We start from the raw sequence: 23,735 nt of genomic DNA, 5'->3' as shown, positions 1-23,735 counted from the left end.
GAAACTCAAGCCACCCACTGTCCAGGAGTTTTTAGATGGCGCCTTTAGTATTCCTTCTTAACTCTATCACTACTTCATAGCCCCTTGGACACAACTGAATCTTTATTGTGATACCAAAGATCCAGTAGTGCAAGAGTGATGGAAATTTTAAGAAATTCAATTCAGATGGTTTCCACCAAATAACGGCCAATATTATTAAGCTTTTAAGCTAAATGACTACAGATAGTTGTTTTTTCTAGCAGAGTCAAAATGTGTATTGGCATTTAATTTTATTCTGTCACATATAGACATACAGATGGGAATACTGTCTTCTTTTTGTTGCTTTGAATCAATTATACTTTTTTGTTACAGCTCATATCTGTTGTCATTTGCTTTCTTCTTTTCAGTTCTGAAATACTTTTTAAGTGTGGTTTAAAATTTTTAAGTAATGAAGACTCTGCCAATTTCATGGACTATAACAAGCTTATTTTGGACATGGTCTTTCTCATTTTAGGGCCATTCCATATCTCCTTTTTCACCTTCTTTGCCCAATCATTTAAATGCACAAAATAAAATTTATAACTGAGAAATTCTTATTGATATTCTATTTTTATTTTAACATAACCATATAATTTATATTCAATGCTTACTTTCCGTTATCCATGGGATCTTTTGGGAAGTAAAAAAAATTTGGCTTTGTTCTTTCAACTTGTTTCATTTAACAGTCTCTGGTACTGTGCCTTTTTATGACAGCTTATGAATCCCTGCCTCACATTTAAAAGAACATCAAGAATGATTGGTTTATTGTGAAGAGGATAATAGTGCAAAATTTAGTGAAGTAGCCACGCTTGGGGTGCACTTAACTCACCTTTAATGTTATACTCAAATGTCAAAAGGTACAAACATCTTGGTGCCATTAAGACTCTCTCTCTGTAGGTAAGAATTCAATGCAAGCATCTCTCACTGTCACTTACATGGTGAATATAATGGCTCACAAGATCATTAGAAATAGGATCATTCTTTATACTTTATCTGCCAGACTTTTAAATGCAAATGCTTTCAATGGAAATTCTTCATATACTTTACTAATTTTTGTTGTTAGTAATAAAAAATGTTTAAAAGCATATGCTAAGCTTTGAATGTTATTTACCAGTGGGTCTTTCATGGATCCACAGATTACTTTTCCTTAACTTTCTAGAATAAAAGGAGAGACAGAAATGCCACACTTACATTAAAAAAACATCTCTCAAGGCCTGTTGACAGTATATTGAGATGGGTAGAATTCTTACTTGAATATTGCCTGAAGAGCTTCTGGATTCTGCTTTAGTCAGGGCTGTTCATATTTTGTTAATTTCATGGCATGATTTCTGCCAAATTTTTCCAAATGTAACATATAATTTTCTATCAAACAAAAAGAAAAAAAAATAATGAGTTCATTTTATTTATTTGTCTATTCATTTATTTATATAAGGCTGGCAAAAGTTGGCTTACCCATCTCAGCCTGAAGATGCAACTAATAATGTAACAATTCAAATTTGTGGTCATGAAAGTGAGAAGTGAGGCCCAAATATATTTCTTTTTTTTGGAAATGTTTTAATTGATTCATAATAGTTATACATAATACTGGGTTTCATGTTGACATAATCACACATGCATGAAATATAATTGGTTCCACTTTAGTTTCCAGTACTTCCTCTTTCTTTCTCCTCCTACCTCACCCATTTCCCTTCCTTTGCTCTACAGCTCTTTCTTCTGTTTATTTATCTATTTATTTTTAATAGGTGTTTTAAAGGTGGGATTCACTGTACTATATTTGTACATGTGTGTAGCATATTTTGGGCAATTTCATTCCTCAGTTCTTTCTTTTCCCTTAGCTCCAACCTCCCCTTCTTGTACTTCATTGATATCCCTTTTATTTTCATGGGATCACTTCCCTTTCTTTTTCTTATTTTCCTCTAGATTCTGCATATGAGAGAAAACTTTCAACCCTTGACATTCTGAGTCTGGCTTATTTCGCTTAGCATGATGTTCTCCAGTTCTGTACAGTTAGCAGCAAATCCCATAATTTCATTCTTCATGGCTCAGTAAAACTCCATTGTGCATACATACCACATTTTCTTTATTCATTCATCTGCTAACAGGCCCTTGGGCTGGTTCCATAACTCAGCTATTGTGAATGGTGCTGATACAAGCGTTGATATGCTGGAATCACTACAGTATGCTGGCCAAATACATTTATTTATCCTTCAGTGTACTGTTGGTCAGATCTTGTGTTTATGTAACTTCCTACTTGAGGTGGAGAAATTTTTACTACCATAGGTGTTTGGTTGATATTTTCTAGCTGTACTTTAATTTCATCTTCATTTTATTTCCCCACAATTCTAAACATCTTAAATTATTTATTTTCAGAATCCCTGACAAAATACCATACATGTTAGACAACACTTTGTATGCCAGGATTTTGGGATATAAAAATATAAGAGCTACTTTTATTGGTCCAAAAACATGCAGAATAAAAGATTATATGTATAAATATTATGTAGAAATGACACTTCTATTAAATTTTTTAGGGAAATATGTTAATATAAAATATTTCCCAGGAACATGTGATTTGTATCAGTATTTAGGAAACATTTTAACATGGATTGGGGAAGTGAAATCTGTCTTTGATGATGAAGGTAAAACCAGTAGGATCACTAATTTCTATTAATTGCCAGCTCCTTTCCATGCTAAACCAAGGTTAAAGCCTTAGCAGTATCCTCTGAAGGAAAAATATCATAACCCACCTCATCCTCAGTACTGTCAGTCACTCCTCTCCTCCCCTCACCTGTTGATCACCTACCTGCTCAGAAAGAGAACCATTCAAGTCAGGACTTTTCCACTGATGTATAGACTGGAGGAACAAAGTGAAAAGGTGTTTGTTTCTCTCCTTCTCCCTCCATATATTCTGTTATGTCTGTTTCTCCCTTTGAATCTGTTTGTAAAATAGTAGAAAACGGGTGGATAAATAAAATTCTTAGTTAAGTTATTCCATGTCTTATTCCTAACATACTTTATTGAATAACTCTTTGATATTTGGGACAATTGAGTAACCTTGATTGGAACCTGGCAGTTCAGTTTCAAGACAGTTCCTCTATTTTTGTCCCTCACTCCTAGCAGGATCTAGCAATGAGTATGTGGTTGAAATACACAAGGAAAGGCTCTATGATTTCTAGAGTGAGGTTGCAAGGGCTTCTTACCAATCTTTTAATGCAAAACTCATCTAAGTTCTTCTGGCCTTTAACAAATTTAAAGTGAAAATCATGACAAAAATTCTGAGTGAGTTAGGCAGAAAAATGCTTTTCCAATTATATCTATGTCTCAGTGCCCATGTATGTCCATTGCACAAAAAGAGGAATTATATTGGAAGATAGAATTGTGATTGTTAATTCACTGACAGGAAGATAGGGACATTAATTATTGTTTATTTTCCTGTGCCAAATGGAATCATGAAGGTCTTTAACTGAGGATAAAGGAGAAAAAAGAGAACCAAAGAGACTTCACGTCATTCATTCAAGAATAATTATTCAAGAGAGGATCTTTTCTCAAACTAGCAATAGAAGGGAACTTCATCAACTTGATAACAAGAATCTACCAAAAAAAAAAAAGGTCTACAGATAACAGTGCTACATGGTGAATGACCAAATGCTATCCTTGCAAGAGAAAGATCCAAGTAAAGATGGCCCCTCTCAACACCCTTATTCAACCTAATAGTGGGAGTTCTAACTAATGAGGGCAAGAAGAAACATTAGAAATTGGTAAGGAAGCAGACTGTCTTTGTAGAAGGCATAATTACTTATGTAGAAAATTCTTGGGCTGGGATGGTAAAATGCTTATCTAGCATATACAAGGTCCTGGGCTCAATCTGTAATACCACACACACACACACACACACACACACACACACCAGAAAAAAAACCCTACATTCCTAGGAAAACCACAAAAGAACTGGATCAATTAAATAAGTTCAGCAGTCACAGGTTACAAGATAAAAGTGTAAAATCCATTGTTCTACTATATACTAGCCAAGAAAGCATGAAAATAGAAATTTTAAAAATTATACCACTTATAATACTCATAAAATATCAAAGTGTAAACTAAATAAAGGATACACAAAACCAGTATATTGAGAATTACAAAATGTTGAAGAGAGAAATGGAAATTAAAAATATCATAAAAAATAATAACCAGTGACAATAGCAAATGCTGTCAATGAAATAGAGAAGCTAGATCATTTATGCAGCACTGGTGGGAATGTAAAATGTACATTCACACTAGAAGACATTGTGGCAGTCTCTTACAAAAGTAAATATGCAATTAGCATATGACCCAGCAATTGCACTCCTGAACATTTATCATAGAGAAATGCAAATTTATGTTTTTGTTACAACCAGTGCATGAATGTTCTTAACAGATTTATTCATAATCATCTCAAATTAAAATTCCCTAGATGTCTCTATAGATAAATGAATAAATAAACTATAGTTTCATGGGATGTTACTCAGGGACACAGAGTGGACTACTGAGATAAACAGAACTTAGAAGAATGTCAGGAATGACACTGAGTGAATCCCAACAGGTTACCTATAGTATTATTTTACTTAGGAATCTTTCTTGAAATGGTAAAGTTCTACAAATGAGAAACAGATAAATGGATGCCCAGGATTAAGGAAGAAAGAGTAGAAGTTGGCTGAAAAGGAACAGGTATGGCAGTAAATGATCTGATTAAGGGATGCTGTGGTAAAGTCTGTATCTTACTCTACCAGTTATCAATATCCTGACGATTGTATTTTATTATTTTTGCAAGATTTTATCATGGTCAGAAACTACATAAAAGGTATGTGTAACTACTTTATATTATTTCTTGTAACTGTATATGAATATGTAGTTATCTAAAATAAAATATTTAAACTTCTAAGAAAATCACAAACAATACTGCTAAAAGATTGTTACCTATTTCCAAGAGATGTTAGAACATTAAATACATACTTTAAATGAATTGATTGGAAATTGTTTTGATAAATTCCTATCTTAATGTACATTTACCTGAATGTGATTTTTATTGGCGGTTTTCACTTTAACATTTGCCAATTTTATGTTTTACCTATTGCTGGATATTTACTAGGAAGTTCGTTTTTTTTTCTCCTTCTGGCCTGTTAACAGTTATTTCATGCTTCCTGCAATGATTGGAGAGTAAATTTGGTTTTGGAAATAGTTTTTAATTAAATCTTGCATATAATAAATATATCAGGTACTCACCCTGGTGTAATATCTTATTTGGTTTAAAAACACAAGGAGATTTAAAAAAAGAAAGAAGAACAAACTAAATACAGAACTACCATATAATCCAGCTATCCCACTGTCCCACTCCTGGGTATATATCCAAGGGAAATAATGCCAACATAGAAAGTAGATACCTGCATGCCCATGGTTATAGTGGCACTATCCACAATAGCTAGATAGGGAATCAGCCTAGGTTACTGTCAACAGAAGATTGGATAAAGAACAAGGATAATATGGGTTAAACATACTGTGAAGGATTATTAAAGCGTAATGAAGAACGAAATCTTTCATTTACAGTAAAGTGGATGGAACTGAAAGATACCATGTTAAGTGACATAAGCCAGATGCAGAAATGCAAATACTGCATGCTCTCTGTCATATGTGGAAACAAACAAAAAATACAATCTGAAAATGGGAAAGGGATTAATAGGGTTTTGGGAAGGATGTCGGGGGAAATGGAAAGGGAATGAGGGGAAGACGACTTAGAAGGATGGACAGCAGAATCAATGTGTGATGTATGTGTGTAGGGAAATATCATGGTGAATCCCATCCATTTCTACAATTAAAGTATTAACAATTTTAATAACAAAAGAAAACATGATACAAATACAAAATGAACTGATGTTATTTGGATATTTAAACCATCTCTGGAATCAGTTTCCAGCAAGGTGTTTCAAATGTGCTTTTAGTGAAGTAAAAATTGTGGTGACCTGTTAATCACCCTTCCAGTCATTACCTGTCCAAAGCTCCAGGCTTCCTTTATAATCTAAGGAGTGGACCTTTCTTTCTCAGAGACTGATGCCCATGTCTGGTTACAGACTAGAGGCAGGAGAACCTACTTTGACTTTTACACTTAATAAATCAGCTGCAAACATTTTGTGGTTTCTCCAGTGGAAATCTGGATCTCCAAAGTAGTAGTTCCCACAAAAGATTAATTCTGCTAGAAGTTACAAATATCATTCCTTAGAACTAAAAGTAGAGATTGTATTTGTCATTTAATGAACAGCCATAAAGGCATGTTTTTGTCTTAGATAGACTGATTAACCCAATTGATACATACACAGTTGAGGAAGGAAAATTTAATTTGCAACACAGTTCTTCCAATAATTCAGAGCCTTCAACAGAGATCATCTCATTAAGAATCACCAACTGAGATGTTCTTTGAAGGAGAAGAAAAGAGAGAATGAAAAATAAAAGATAAAAATGATGACCATATACTCTGTCTTTGTGACTGGTTACAGAAGCAAGAACTATGATAGCTTTGTATGTTTTTTTTTTCCTCTGTACACATTATTTTGTATATTAGGCATTTTATTTCTCTTCCTTTTTCCCCTATATACTTCAAAATTTTTGCTTTTAATAAACTTTACAATTTGACTTTACATTTGCAAAATGTCTAGATACGTATGTGGCTTTATCAGTAAAGGAATTAACATTTCTAGAGATGAATTCATGGGCAATCCTGGGAAAGAGCATCTTTGATGAACTAAAGCTGCTTTCTGTGTTTTCTAAAGCAAAATGGTTTTTATGGCAGATCAGATGTGGGTGGGAAGATGTGAGGGGAAGCCAGGTGTTCAAGGATGTGGACTGTGTTAGAACAAATTTGCCACCTTCATCTCCACACTTTTCCCTTGGTACCTTCCTCTCTCCTGCCACACAGATCTGCAAACTCTCTTTCTCGGCTGCCCTGACCAGCTGCCTTCCTGTTGTGTTCTACCAATGGCAAGAAGGAAAAAGAGAATGTCCCCTTCTCTGATCGCTCCTTTCCCTCTGGTAGTGATGCTATTATACCAAGGGCATGCCAGTGGCACTAGTAGAAATAGCGGTAGTAGTGACAAAAATAGTTGTGACAGTGATAGTGACAGCATTCTGGTGACAGGGATGGTGGCGATTGAGAAAGCAGCAGCAACTGGTGAATGTGGGAATCTGGATTCCTTCTCAGGCTCTACAAGAGCAGTCTTGGTGGTATAATGAGCCTTGGCTCTGTGGTGACATTATCCTTCTCTTTCTTTCCAAGAGTGGGGAAGCTTTCCCAGCAACTCAGTTTGGTGAAATATTACCTAGTCCTTTTTTCTTCTTCTTCTACCCACTTTTGACTCTGTAAAACAGAATATTATTAAACTTCTCCCTTATTTAAAGTAAATGGGGCTATTTCATTTAACCTGATTAGATGCTGATGTGATTTAAGTATACATCAGGGAGAACATTTTGAATATCTGTAGCATAAGAACAGTCATAACATCAGTTAACATTAATTAAGATCTATAATAGTTCAAGTATCTATTGTTACATGTTTAATAAAAACACAACAGAATGTTATACAGTCATCAAAAAAAAAATGACTGTAAAAATATATACACCCACCTGCAGCAACAGGCATAGATATCAGCAATATAGTTTTTATAATACTTTTTAAAATGAAACATATGAACACAATATAATCAATTGCATTAAGGTGTGCATTTCACAGTCTTTTAGTATATTCCAAGAGTTGTAAAATCATTACCATCTAATTTTAGAAGGTTTTACATAACCTCCAAAAGAAACCCTGTACCCTTTTGTCAGTTAGTATTCATTCCACATTCCAGCTACAGCTGTAGGAAACTCTAACAAACTCTTTGCATCTATAGATTTGCATATTTTGGACATTTTAGATGTTTTAAGACATACAACATATTTTCTTCCTGATCAACTACTTTCAGTGAGTGCTACATTTCCAGTGTTTATCCATGTTGTAGCATGTATCTGCACATACATTCCTCTTCATAAAATAAAATTTGTATGAACATATTACATTTTGCTTAATTCATCAGTTCTTTTCACTTTTTCACCATAATGAATAATGTTGCTATAAACAACCATGTGTGTGTTTTAGTGTGGTTGTATGTTTTCATGTCTCTTGGATATATACTTATTAGTGAAAATGCTGTGTCATATGGTTGTCTGTATTACACATTGTGAGGGAACAACAGATATTTTTCCTCTGTGGCTCCACCATTTTACAGTCCTCTAGCACTGTGTAAAATATTCAATTTCTCCATACTCTAACAAATCATTGCTGTCTTTTTCATTTAAGCCTCCTTAGGGGGTATGAATGGGTATTTTGTGATGGCATTAGGATGCATCATCCTGAAGACTAATGATGTCAAACATCTTTTTATTTGTTCATGGGCCATTTGGATATTATCTTTGGGAAAATGCCTATTCGAGGTCTTTGCCTCTTTTTTTAACATGATAATTTGCATTTTGTTATTGATTCATAAGAGTTTGTTATATATTCAGACGCAAGCCCTTTTATCAAAATAGCACTTGAAAATATTTTCTCTCATTATTGTGGGTTGTCTTCAGTTTCTCAGTGACATCCTTTGAAGCATGAAGGTGTTTCTTTGGGATGAAGTCCAATTCATCTGTTTCTTTTATTTGTTTATTCCTCTGGCATCATATTTAAAATATAGCTCTACCTCAAATATGAGTGATTTACTTCCATGATTTCTTCTAAAAGTTGTACAGTAATATCTCTTCATTTAGGTCTTTGATCCATTTTTCAATTAATTTTGGGGGATGTTATATGATAGAAGTCCAAAGTCATTATCATGATAGAAGTCCAAAGTCATTATCATGGCAAATTCAGTTGTTAATAGCAATATTTGTTGAAAAACTATCCATTTACTCTTTAACCATCTGGGTGCTTTTGTTGGAAAGCAGATGATCATAACCATAAAAGATTATTTCTGGACACTTAATTGTACACAGTTGGCTTGTATATCTATCCTTATGTCTATATCATACTATCTTGATTACAGTAGTTTTGCACTATATTTAAAACTCAGGAAGTGTGAGTTTCTAAATGTGTTGCTCTTTTATCTATATTGTTTTGCTATTCTGTATGCCTCAAATTTCCTTATAAATTTTAGAGTTCACTTGTCAATTTCTACAAAAAAATCCAACTGATATTTTGCTCTAAATTGCGTTGAAGTTGTAGTTAAATTTGAGGAGTATTCCCATCTTAAAAATGTTAAGTTTTCCAATCAATGAACATGGAATTTCTTTCCATTTCTTTGTCTTGTTTCTTTTTTCAATATTTTTGGCATAAAATCCTGTATATAAGCTGAATTTGTTCCCATATATTTTATTTTTATGCATTATAAATGGAATAATTGTCTTAACACAATTTTGTAACAGTTTCTAACATGTGGACATACATTTTTTTAAAAAAAATATCTCATATCCTGAAACTTTGATGAATTCATTTTTTTTGTTCAATGTTGTTTTAAGGAATTCATTGGGATTGACTATATGCAAGACCATGCTATCTACAAATTTTTTCCTTTTCAATTTGGGTGGATTTTATTTATTTTTCTTGTTTAATTGCCTTGGTTAGAATGTCAGTAGAGTGGTGAAAGGATATGGGGAGAGCTGACATCCCTATGGTATTTCTAATCTCTTTACTCCCAGATTGTCTATTTTTTTCTTCACTGAGTTCCAGTAGTTTGTCCTATCCTAGGAGTTTGTTCAAATTTTCTCATTTATATAATTTTTGACATGCAGTTCCTTATTATAGTCACTTATAATTCTATTTATTTTTTAAATTTGTTGTGTTTGGAATGGGTTCGATGTTGTTCCTGCTGGTCTCACATTCCTGGGCTCAAGCTCTCCTCCTGCCTCAACCTTCAGTACAGGTGGGACCACAGACATGCACCACAGAAGTATCAGGCTCAATGCTATTTATTTTGTGAGGTTGTAAATGGTGTCACCTCTTTTCTGATATTAATGAACCTGTTAGTCAGCTTTCCATCACTCTGGCAAATATCTGAGTAAAGGATATCAGAGGAGGAAAGGCTTATTTTGGCTCACTGTTTTAGAATTTCAGATCACTGTGAATCATGGACCACCACTGTAGGCCCATGGCAAGACAGAACACCACGGTGGGAAGTTCGTGGTGGAACAGAACTGCTCACCTCATGGTGACCAGGAATCACAGAAAAAGGGGGAGGAGAGAGATATAGAAAGGGTCCAGCAAGAAGACATACCCTTTAGGGCCTTCCTTCAGTGACCCTGCTTTCTCCATTTAGGCCCAATCTCTATGGTTTCCATCATATCCCAATAGTACATTCAATTATAAACCAATCAATAGATTAAATTATTGATGAGATCAGGGATTTCAGGATATAATCACATCCTGATAGCCCCACCTCTGAACTTTCATGCATAGGGGACCAACCCCTTTAGTACTTGAGCATTTCAGGTGACATTCCAGGTCCAAACCAGACAATAAGTATGTTCGCTTCTCTTGATCCATCTTTCAGAAGGATTGTCATTTTTGTTCATCTTTTCAAAGAACCAACTTTGGTTTTTATTGATTTCCTGTAATATTTTTCTATTATCTAGTTCATTTATTTTCACTTTGATTTGTATTACTTCCTCCTTCCATTTCTTTGGGGTAAGATTTGAGCTCATTCTTCCAGTTTCTTAATGTTGAAGGTACCAGCTTCCTTTGTGATTTTTTTTTTTTTTCAGTATTGGGCATTTGAACTCAGGGGTACTTGAACACTGAGCCACATCCCCAGCCTTATTTTGTATTTTATTTAGAGACAGGGTCTCACTGAGTTGCTTAGAGCCTTGCTTTTGCTGAACCTGGCTTTGAACTCATGATCCTCCCATATCAGCATCCCCAGCCGCTGGGATTACAGGCATGCGCCACTGCGCCCTGGGTGATTTCTTCTTGATCCTTTCAGTATTTAGGAATGTGTTTATTACACTCCGCCTACTTGTGCATTTTTCCAATTTCCTTCTGCTATTTATTTCTAATTTAGAGAAAAACCCTTTTATGATGTCAATACTAAAAATTTGTTAAGGCTTATTTTTTGCCCTAAAATGTAGTCTGTATTGGAGAATATTTCCTTCTGTAAGTTAAAAGCTTATATTCTTGTTTGTGTTTTTGATTTGAAACAGAGTCATGTTGACCAGGCTGGTTTCCAACTCTTAGAGTTGAGTGATTGCCCCCTTCATCCTCCCAAGTAGCTGAGACTACTAGTGTGTGCCATTGCATCTGGCTAAAATACAAATTCTGCTCTAATCTGATGGACTTTTTTATGGATGCCTTTTCATTTTAGTTGATATACAGTGTTCTTTAAGCCTTCCACTTTATTTTTCATATTTTATCTGATTATTCTACCCATTATTGTTTGTTCTATCCATTACTGAAGAGAGTCTTTAAGTCTCCAACTACTATTCTTCATTGTGTATTGTTAAATTCAATGTTGACAGATTTTGTATAATGTACTTTGGGATCATTTTGTTTTCAAAAGGGTGTTGAAATGTGTTTATAATTGGTATGTCTCTTTTGTGGAATATTTTTTAAAAATTCTCTTTTCTTGTAATAAATCTTGTCTTAAATTGGACTTTGTTGAATGTTAGTATAGCCATCCCAGTTCTTTCTGGCTATTACTTACATGGTGATTACTTACATGGTAATTCATACTGTTTCTTTATTTAAATATGAAGTCATCATCTGTAGATGTAATGTTTCTTTCTTATTTTTTTCCCTCTCAAATCCACTCTGCCAACCTCTGCCTTCTGGTTAAAATGTTCAATTCATTTATATTTAATGTAATTACTGATAAAAGGATTTATGTCATTCTATTTGCTATTTGTTTTTGGTATGTCTTTTATATTTTCTCTATTATTATTCCTAAATTAGTCTTCTCTTTTTTAAAGAAATAGATCTAGTACAGTACTTTTAGTTTCTTTGCATTTTATCTTACTATATTTAACACTAATAACAGGTTTAAGAGTATTCAAACAGAATACAGAAGAGTTGCTCCAATATTTCTCAATTTCCTCTGGTGGGGTATTAATATAATCAAAATTGCATGTTCAAAAATTAAAGATTCATAACAATTATTGTTTTATATGGTTATATTTTAAATTAAGTAGAAGAAAAGTTACAGAAATATATTTCTAATGTGTTTGGTATTTACATAACTGCCTTCATGTATGCTCTTACTCTCTATGTGTTGCCTGAGCTAATGTCTAGTATCCTTTCACTTCATTCTGTAGGACACACTTTAATATTTTTTATAGGAAAATTCTGCTTTTGATGACTTCTGTTATTTTTCATGGGAATGTTTACTTTTAACCCTAATTTTCTGAAGGATAATTTTGCTGCATCTAGAATTTCAAACACACAATTTTCTTTAAATGCTACTACTTTCCATCCTTCATGAGGTCTTAAAAGAAATTAGCTATTGGAATTATTGAGGATTCCTTGTACATGATATATTTTTTGTTATTGTTCTTGAAAGTCACTGTCTTTAGGTTTGGAGTTTTGAATATATCCTACTTGGTGTATATTCAGCTTCTTGCTCATGGTCATTAATGGTTTTCCTCAAACTTGCTCATTAGTTCTTCAAATAGTTTTTCTTTTTATCTCTCTTTGCTTATTATGAAACTCTCAGGGTACATATGTTGATATGCTTGGTATTTTCTGTGGGTCTCTGAGGCTATGTTTATTTTTCATCATTCTTTTTTTAAACTTTTTTTCTGCTACTCTTAATGGATAATCTCAATTGACTTAGCTTTAAGTTTTTAAATTCCTTTTTATCTGCCAGCTCAAATATGCTGTTGAATCCCTCTGGTAATGTTATTTTAAAGATTTCAATCATTGTACTTTTCTATTTTAGTTTATATTTTCATTGTTTCTTTTTAGTTATATGTAACATTAGGATTCTTTTGTATATATTAAACAGATGAAATATAATTTGCTCAAAGTCATTCTCCTTTCCATCTCATCCTCTTCCTCCCTGTTCCATTCCTATACTCTACTGATCTTTCTGCAGTTTACTTTTAGATTATTATTAATTTTATTTATTTATTTATTTGTTGGTTAGCATCTTGTGCATGTACATGATAGTGAGATTCACTATGGCATATTTATATGTGCACATAGGAAAGTTAGATTAGTTTTGGTGGAATCCCCCAATTTCCCTTTCTCTCTCTTTCTCTCTCTGCCTTATTTTGGACTAGCTTCCACATATTAGAGAAAATATTCAACCTTTGGCTTCTTGAGTCTGGCTTATTTCACTTAGCATGATAGTCTCCAGTTCTATCCATTCACCAGCAAATACCATAATTTCATTTTTTCATATATCTTTTATATTTTTTATATCTAAGTAATGCTCCATAGTACATATATACTGCATTTTCTTTATGCATTCAGCTGTTGAAGGGCATTTATATTGGCTCCATAGTTTAGCTATTTGTGAATTGGGCTGCTAAAAATATTGATGTGGCTGAATTGCTCTACTGGTTTGTACTAATGGTAGATCTTTCTGATGTCTACTATGGAGTGGGATAGCTGGAGCACATGGTGCTTCCTGATCTTCTGATAGGACATTAATAGCCAGAATATATAAAGAACTCAAAAACTTGATCCCCCTCCAAAAAAAAAAAATAACCCAACTAATAAATGGGCAAAAGATCTTGAAAGAAATTCAATTGGCTAACACATACATGCAAAAATGTTTAACATCTCTATCAATCAGGAAAATGCAAGTCAAAACTACTACATTGAGATTTTATCTCAGTCCAGTCAGCATGGCAATTATCAAGAACACAAATAATAAGACGTGTTGGTGAGGATGTGGAGAAAGATGGACACTCACCCATTGTTGGTGGGGTGGTAAGATAGTACAACTCCTCTGCAAAAGCAGTATGGAAATTTCTCAATCATTTTTAAACTATGGGATTTCATTTTTTAATATAATTTCTGTGTTTTTATTGAAAGTATTTATTTAGTAGAAAGTCATTCTCAAACTGTTAGTTCTTCAAACACAATATCCTTTAGTTCTTTGGACATATTTATAATACTTGATTGAAAGACTTGGTTTAGCATGTCTGACATCTGGACTTCTCTAGAAACAATTTCTATTGAGTAGTGTTTTTCCTGTGCCTGGTTCATATTTTTATGTTTCTGGGTTTGTCATTTAACTTTTATTGAAAACTAGCCTTTAAATAATAACGTCCGATTACTTCATTGCCCTCCTCTGTTAGGAGTTGTGTTAGTTGTTGTTTTTGCTGTGTTGTGTGTATGTGTGACTTCCTTTAAAAATTTTTAAAATGTTGTAGATTTTGTCCTGTGCCACCACTTTAGTTTCTTTGGTTGTATTAGGGGAAGTTACAATATAGACATAGATTTTCTTACATGCCTTATACCACAAGTTTCCCATCCTTGTGCACACACACCAGAATATTCCTTCAATATTCTGGCAATTTACAACTCTGCCTTATACCTCAGTTTAGGCTTTTGTAGGTATGCAAAGTCAGGCAGAGATAAAAGTGTATACATAGAATCTTTTACATTATCAGGGACATGTTGGAGATTTTTCAAGTTCCTAGTCCTCTCATATCCTATATTTATTTTCAAATTTTTGTGAGAGCCTCTTGTTTAGTTAACCAGTATTTCCACTGGAGGAATCTACAATGGTAAACAATTGCTGCAGATTGTCTATGGCAAATGTCCTGGGGATCATTCATTTTCACTGAATGGATTATGAATCAAATTAAACTGAGACAAAGTTTGTGAATGAGTTTCTTCTAAGTAACTGCCAGATGGCTGCGAATGTGACAATTCTCTGGAGAAAGAGTTTTAGGGGACTCCAAATGTATTCTCCCCCATGTCTGCTAGTCTACTCTTCCACAGGTAGAAAAACTATGAGTCTTATGCAGTGAGGTATTTAAAATTCTATGGAATTCACCTTGTTTTTTAATTAAAATTCAACACTTATTTCTAAACAATTGTGGATTGTTGTCAACCTTTGATTGATTTCTAGAATTCTAAAAATACTGATATTGAAAATTTTGCCTGTATTGCATTATTACTTCTGTTTGAGAAGCAGATTTTTAAATGTCCTCAGTCATTTGGGGGTGCATCTCATCAGCAGCATGTATTCAAATGACCAAAGTCAATTCCTAAAAGATAACAGTCCAGTGTTCTTTTGCAAAATCTTAAATAGCTAAGACTACAGAAACATTCAAATAAAAAATGAAAGAAACAATAGAGATCTAACATGGGATATTGGCAATCTTGTCCAGGAAGGATAGAGAAATGAAATGGTGGGCATGCACTAATGAAAATATAACTTGAAAAAAGATTGTGGTTAAAATCCCTGAGTTCCATATGGAGATTAAATGGAAAATAAATAATAGTTTTAATAATAGTCAATAATATTTACTACTAGTAAAAATTATGAGTTTATAGCCATTTCAAAAACAACAGTAAATTAAGAAACAGAAATTCTTAAGTTAAGCTTCCTATATTTACAAACCATTTATATGTAGTATTTATGCATTCACATACAAAGAACTGTTTGCACAGTCTCCAGAAACATCATGAGAAATTCAATATAATATCTGTCAACTACTTTTCATATGTGAGAGATATAGGGTCATAAATTTAACTGAATGGACCAATTTGTTCCCTGTTTTCTTTTTCAGACTTGTAATGGAAATTAAGAAGCAATCTGTTAAGGTTTTAAAGGAAACTTATTTTTTTTTCCTGTTGGTTTACATGAAGCCTAATATTTCCTTTGAGTGTTGCTATTCTACTTCACCTAGATTTTAAAGATTACCTTTGATAGTTTACATGAACTACTTTGGAAATTTTGACGTTGGAAATGTATCCAACTAAGCAATAAAAATATAGTACTTGCTTTTATGAACCTAAAATCTGATTCTAAATGGTCCAACCTTCACACATCACCATCCTCTCCTCAAAGTATACTGGGCTCTAAGCATCAGTTTGCAGAAGACATTCATGCTTGGGTGTGCTGAATTCAACCACTTACAGTGCTTCACTCATGAACCTGGCTAGGGATTTATTGTAACTTAGATGTTGTAGAAAGGCTGGATTTAGTAGAAAACACTCAAGTTTCTGAACTCTACTTAATATTTTTTCTCAATTTTTTTTTGGTCTTTATTTAGTTGATATTGAGTTCCCCCTTTTTTTAAGTTGATTTTTTTTAGTCAAAAAAGGCAGCAGATGTTTTCTTCTTCAATGCAAATGTGTGTAAAAACCACAAGTTAAAGAGAAGAACATATATCTCTCTCTATGTGTATATATATAAAATATTGAGATAAAAATTACAGAGAAGACACTGGAGGCAAAAATAAATAAATTTACTAAAATTAATTTTAAAACTTACAGGTTATTAGAGTATTTAAAAAAAAACATATTTTAAGATTTTAAGACTTGAATGAAAGATGTTTAAGAAAAAGAAATGTTGATTTCTGCAAATTTCATTGGGTAGAAGTCATTTGAGCCAAAGAGTGGGTAGGAATGTATGCTTTCTCGCTTTTGCAATGGAAAAGTTGGTATCAGTGGTGTACACACATGGCCCAATGATAATGGGAGGGAGAAGGTGCTGAAGGACTAAGGGGTTGCAAAGTACTGCAAGACCCATGTGGGATGGTTTCCTTCCATTTTCTACCTAATTAATATCTCAGATGGGGATATGCTCAGTGTGCAAAACTTGTGCCCTTTATATTAAATATTCCACTGCCAGCCATAGTTTTTTATTGTGCTCAGCATGTTCTATGTATGTGTGTTCTTCAAAAATGTTGCACAGTTATTCACATGGTTTATTGGCACCACAATAAATATAATAAAATGATCAAATATAGAATGGTTTATTGAACCAGTGAAAATTGGAATTACAGCAGAATAACTATGAAATAACTATATTCCATGATATTGCCTGCCTTGAAAATGTCTATTTAACTTCACAATATACATTGAAGAGTAAGGAAATAGAACTTAGGAAAGGATTGCTTACATTCCCAGCTTTCACATGGAGTATTTGGGATCATGGGAAAGTCATTTAGACTTTTTGTTTCTAGATTCATTGCAAAGCATTAGAGAACATTGTTTCCAAAGTCATGATTATTTACTCTGTGTTTGTTCAACAACTCCAAGTTTTATCATGATTTTTCAAAGTCTTGCATTATTTTGTAGCAATCTATTTTCTTTCAGATTCAGAGTAGAATGTGAGGAGTTTTTCCATTTATTTATCTTTACTGTCATATGTATTAATACGTTTTAAGATCATTTTAGCTTAAAACCTACATTAAAATAATTGTATCATTTTCCTTAATGGTTAAATACATAGTTTATATTGTGTAAATATTAAGGAAATTAATATATATAATTACATAACAAAGGAAGACTATGTGTTCATTCAAATTATGACATGCTTTCTAAGCTTTACTCATATTTATGGATACAGGCAAAGCCACCTTATTGTACATAATATTCTCGATGTGCACAAGTTCCTTTTGTTGATTTTTCTCTTTAAAGTGTTAGTCGATCATACATACTTAAACTTCAGTCAGCAAAAAATAAGTCACTTAATATTTAATCAAAAGCTTAGGCTGTTAACACAGAGAGCACTGAGCATGTATATTAATCTTTTAATTATAAAATGTGGAAGATAGAGCAATTGACAATTTACAACACACACTGCGTTAAAGATCATCGCAGAAGTCAGCTATTTGACTTTATATTTTGAAACTTGAATATTCTTCACACTGCTCACTATTGGGACTTGAATTTTTGAGGTAATGGGAACTGAGCCCATGTTCTCACACGTATTAGGCAAGAGCTCTGCCACTGAACTGCTCCAACACCACTAAAAATCAGTGTTCTGTCTTTTTCTGTGTCTTTGTTTCTATCAGCCTTTCGGTCTCTCTGATTTGTAAGATGGAACTTGTACAATTCAGATTGAATCATGAGCTATATCCATTCCAGAATTAGAGGTCACAAGTGTGCCAGTACCAGTTTCTGCTGGTAAAGAAAGTGGCCACACTGAAAGGCCACCAAGTGTAGGAGCAACAGAACTGAATAAATAAATGCAAACAGAGCAGGATGTCAGAGTCCAAGAAAGGTGAGCAGATGTCCTTGGTTGGGAACAGTTACCATGCCATGTCAAATATGTTATGTTCTCCTGTGTTTGTGTGTATGTATCTCCCCATGCTCTCCTTGGCAGCAAGGACACTATATGGCAATGGATGCATCTAGAAAATAGATCTAGTTTTCTGAATATTTCTTCACTGAATGAATCAGTACTCAGTGAAAATTGTCTTATTCCCAGGACTGGGACGGAATAGTACAAGATGAACCTGGACCATCACACTGTGTGAAAAATAAGGAACTGCTTAATGAATTATGAGGACAAATCAATAGAGCAACCGATTTCAGTGATTGAATCTAAAACCATTAAACTACCAAAATAGAAATTGATAGTACGAGGTTATCATCCATTGACTAAAATAATAATAAAGTTTGATAAGTATATTGATTTTCTGTGCTGTGTACCAATCCAGAAGAAAGTTAGTACGCTAAAATGGCATGCATTTATTATCTCATTGCTCCAAGAGCTGGGCACAGTGAGCCATGACTGAAGGGCTGGACAGGGCTGGGTTCCTATCTAGAGGCTTGACTGGGGACGGTCCTGCTTCCAAACCCTGTCAGGTTGTTGGTAATTCATCTCTCCATGGTTGCTGCACTCATGTTGGCCTTATATTTCTCAAGAATAGAAATAGAGACCATGACTCCAGAGTGAGTTGGCCAGGACATATATATGACAAAACATGATCATCAGTGAGATGTCGATCACCTTTGCCATATTCTACTGGTTATAGGTATATAGTATTCCTGCCCATATTCAAGGAAAAGGGATTGGACCCAGGGATCATTAGGATTGCCCTAGGGTAACATTGACACCATGAGGTTAGAATATTTAACTCAAAGTACTATCCCATAAAACGTTCTTAATTGCAAAAGGGGAAAAATGTAACACTAGTGGCCGGAGCCTGCACATGTTACATTACACAAATGATTAAAGTGTATCCAACCTGTAATGCAACAATGAATTTGTGGACTAGGGTTATAAAATACAATAAAAAACACAGCATCACTATTATGAATTTTACAGCCAAATATGCGTAACCTGAATTTTAATGTGGTGCATCAAATGAGCTGAATGGTCTTCTCCAACATATTTGGCCTATAGTCTTCAAATATGTCAATAACATCAATGTTGAGATAGTTGTCACAGACTAAAGGTAACAAAAACTACCTATATTCAACACATAGTTTTGAGCTGAAGGCTGAATAGTATTCCATAATAAGTATAGACCACATTTTCTCTATTGATAGACATGGATGGATATTACATGTTGCTTTTATCACTTGGCTATTGTGAATAATACTGCAATAAATATGAGACTCCAGCTCTCATTTATGTCAGGAGTTCAGTTCCACTAGACTTATAGTCAGGAATGAGATTGCTGGATCATATGCTGGCTCTAGTTTTAGTTTTTTGATGGAGCCTCCAACTATTTCCCATGCCTGCTGCACCCCTTACATTCTAACCCAGTGTCAAAGTGTCCCCTTTTCTCTACATTTTCATCAGTTCATGTTGTTTAAGGAGAGCACTTATTTTACAATAGGCATTTGAGGAGGTGTGAGGCAATATTTCATTAGAGTATTGATTTGCATTTCCCTGATGATTAGTAATATTGAGCTCTCATTCTTAGTATTGTACCTCCACACAATAAGGGGTATTATCTTGACAAATTGTCTTGAATAAATGAGGAAGAGAATGAGAGGGTAATGGATTCAATTAAAAAGTGAATAGATTAATAATGGGAGTAGGGATAATATCCAGGTAAATCATAAAATGAATAATTTTTTACTCTTAACATGGAGGTACCAGGAAAGGGAAATGTGTCAGCATTGCTTCTTTAGCCTTGAAAAAGTAGTGGTGGTTGTGGTTTACCACGTAAACCTGAAGTAGATTGCCTTCTGGTCAGGGCAAGCCGAGTGGAAAAAGGTGTAGATATGTGGAAGAACATGGTGTCGAAGGAGGTGAGTGGTCTTGCTAGAGAGAGGAAAGCAGAGCAGACACACATCAGATGAATGTGGAGAAACAAAGCACCTCAAATATAGCCTCACTGCTATCTCGAGTTTAAGGTTTAGCAGTGACAACTTCATCATCATTATTAAAACATTCACTGTCTTTTCACACCACTAGAGCCTCCATTATTTTTTGAAATTTTCCAATTCATGGTCATAATCAAAACTTTCTGGTCACCACCTCTGAGGTCTTTCATGACACATCAGGTGAAGCCGATTCCAGTCACTTCTGTGATGATTCAGTACACAACTAAGATCCAGTGCACCCTTACCAGCAGGATAGAAATCTTTCCTGAGCTCTGTGATTAGCCTTGAGTGCCACAATAGTGTCTGGCTTATTTGTTCTTCTCTAATACTTAGTGTAGTTGGTGGTGGTTGGCATTTAATAAATGTTAGAGATATTTCCTTCTCAATTTTCCTGATGTTACATTCCAACTCTGTGACAGCTTATGTAGTGCTGCTTAATGTAAAAAAAAAATGATCTATCAAAAGCCAACTTAAATATTGTCATAAGATAGTGACAATTTGAGATGCTTTGAACTTGTGTAAAGGAAGAAGCAGTGCTGGCATTAAAAATATCAAAGAAGAAAACACTTCCTCCAGTAGTTGTTGTTAAATAATTTTTATGGAGGACAGAGAAAGGATAGGGACATGGAGATAAATAAAACATGAAGACTTCATTTTGCAGTTGAGTTTGATGAAGATGCTTTAATTCTTGCTTATTACTCCTTGTATTTGAACCTGAGATACTTAACATGCTTTCCCTAGGGAGAGATTTTTCACAAACCTCAGCATCATGCTAAACAGTCGCACATGACTACATAATTTTGGACTGTTTAATTCCACATCTTTTTAAAGTGTTTGACTTGAAGCTTTATTTTATTTTTTGCTACTGATTTTTTATTTTCCTCCTTTTGCTTCTGAGAGTGAAAATTAATCCAGTTCCATCCAGACTGATTACAGTTGTTAAATAAGTTACCCATAGTGGACTTTGTGAAATAAATCTGATAGTGCAATTCTCAATGGAGTGTAAAAACCTGTAATTAGTGAATTATCACGACACTTCTGAGAAATATTAAATTACCCCATTTGTCTTTTGATGATTATTCCAATGCCATATAAAATAAAAAGTGCCAAGAATACCCTGTTAAATACTGTATTTCCAACAGGATTGATTTTAACTACCACAGATTCAAGTTTTTACTCTCCAGATTCTGAGAAGGTCATCTTTAACATTTATTCATCGTATTTTTTACTTCATGGGAAGCTAATTTGATGTTAAGATGGAATATTTGTTTGAGTCATTAGATTTCACTATGGATATTTTAACCATTTGCCTCATGTAAGGCTAGTTACTTGTAACCTATACCTGGAGAGGAGGTGGTGAATTCCCTCAGCACCAATATGCAAGACAAGCAATCCTGTTTGCCTTGCTGGGCTGACTCAGCTGTGCCCATCTTCAAAAGCAAATTTCAGTTAATTCACCAAGAAATAAATGTTAGGTTGCTTAGTCAATATTATGTGCTATTTCTGGGATGACATTTTCAACTACAAAATAGGAGCAGTAACCTCTATAGGTCGTGGTCAGGATATAATGAGCTCTTTGGCATTAAGAATATATTTGATACATATTAGCTTACTATTACAAGAGCTTACATGTAAGTTTCTGGTGGGTTTTATCAAATGGATTTTATCAAAGATGTCAACTACTGCAGTCTGTTCCAATAAAATTGTGACCAAAAGCTTCTGTGGGATGTGAAAGCCTGCAATCTTTTGTATTTTTGCTCTTGGGTCCATGCTTCAAGGTAGAATAGCATCCTTTGAAACCATGGACATTAATGAAGTACTTTTTTTTTTCTACTTATTGTGTGCTGACTAAAAGAATAATTACTTTTCCTGCCTGAAGTGAATCTTTCTGATACTAACCAATTAAAGTAATGCTTCAAGGATTTTGTGCTTTTTAATGTACTTATTGCTTAAGAAAAAAACATCCACTCAGGGCATTTTTCTCTAAGATGTCATTAGTTAGCTTTTCTGGAGGGACCACTACATCTGTGCCTATTAGGACTCTTGAAATGGCTCAGTACAGCATGTCACCTGCCCCCTACCTTTGCATTTCTTCCATTGGCTTGGATATTATGCTCTCTCACTGTTGTTCATTACATAAGAGAGATTAAAAAAGGAAAAATTAAAGTAATAACACATAACTACCTGTCCTGGAAAGTCCAATCAACAATTAAAGGATGGGTAGAAATTGGTTTTATCAGGAATTGTGTATTTGTTCTCATTTCCTACAGGGTTGTTACACAGTTCATTGTTCAAATTTACAGAAGGCTTAACGATTACTCAACTAAATGTTGTCTTAAAGAGCTTTAACATTCTTCTGAATAAGAAGCCCAAAGTAAAATGACTGAGTAATAATTGCTTAATACTTCTTGCATGCAGAGGTATTTTAATAAGTTCATTAGGAACAATCCAGAGTATTTTAAGAATGCTGTTAATCTTTAAGACTACAAGGTCCTAATGGAGGAAGAAAAAAAATGTTAAAAAGAAAATGAGTAGATACCAAAGTTAGGAGTTCGAAATTTTTTTTGAAGTATTAAAACATTAAAGCTGTATTTTATCCTTACTTTCTCCTAACTATCCAAAATTAATGTAGTTTTTATAAGTTAAAAGTATGTCTAAGTGTGAGATATGAGAAGAATATTTTCAAATGAAATTTAATCAGATGGCAGAAGTTTAGAAAGAGCTTATTATATCAACTGATATAATCTGTTAGGATATTGGAATATCTTTCAAAATGAGAATCATACAGAGATAAAATTGGGCTGAAAAATTGACTAAATGGGTTCTGCATTTATATGAATCATGGAAAAGAATAATTTTTCAAAACTACTTTAGTGAACTAATGATTATATGTGAAATTTAAAATTGTCCCTTATTATTAGTATTCACACAGTGAAATCTATAGTGCACAATGGGTTGGCAAATCACCCTTTGTCAATACACGACTGTTTCATATAAATAAAATAGTTTCAGGGGGCTGAGGATGTAGTCAGTGATAAAACACTTGTCTAGTGTTTGTGAGGCCCTGGGTTCTAATCCCCAGCATATATATACACACACACACACACACACACACATATATATATATATATGTACACACATACAAACACATACACACACATATATCACAAATGTGAGCTCTTTTCCAAGTAATAATTATTTAACATTTTAATATGTAAAAATATCTGAACAAATACTGAGAATCTGTTTTTTTGGAAAATCCTAAACATTTTCTTAATTAGAAAAACAAATTGTGCACATAATACAATGAAATGAGAATGTATATGTAAAAGAATACTTGTGTTTAAGCACTTAATAATTGCCAATGATTTCTGGACATGTTGTTTGATATATATATATATATATATATATATATATATATATATATATATATAAA

The 23,735-nt window shown here is 33.7% G+C and overlaps 1 long non-coding RNA gene across 2 annotated transcripts in view; it reads right to left on the bottom strand.

Moving 5' to 3' along the window:
• Nucleotides 1-262: 262 nt before the first annotated feature.
• Nucleotides 263-23,735, bottom strand: part of LOC125613558 — a 112,693-nt gene continuing 89,220 nt past the window's right edge. The window contains exons 5-6 of one of the 2 annotated variants that reach the window (XR_007344109.1): nt 2,822-2,953; nt 263-1,380 (exon numbers count right to left, since the gene is read on the bottom strand). This is a non-coding gene — a long non-coding RNA (uncharacterized LOC125613558). The remainder of the gene's footprint in view (nt 1,381-2,821; nt 2,954-23,735) is intronic. The other variant, XR_007344108.1, reaches the window with a different exon arrangement.

This window comes from Marmota marmota, unplaced genomic scaffold, assembly GCF_001458135.2.
Source record: "Marmota marmota marmota unplaced genomic scaffold, marMar, whole genome shotgun sequence".
NCBI lineage: Eukaryota > Metazoa > Chordata > Mammalia > Rodentia > Sciuridae > Marmota > Marmota marmota.
Note: the sequence above shows the minus strand (reverse complement) of the source record. Positions and strands in the feature narration are given on the sequence as shown.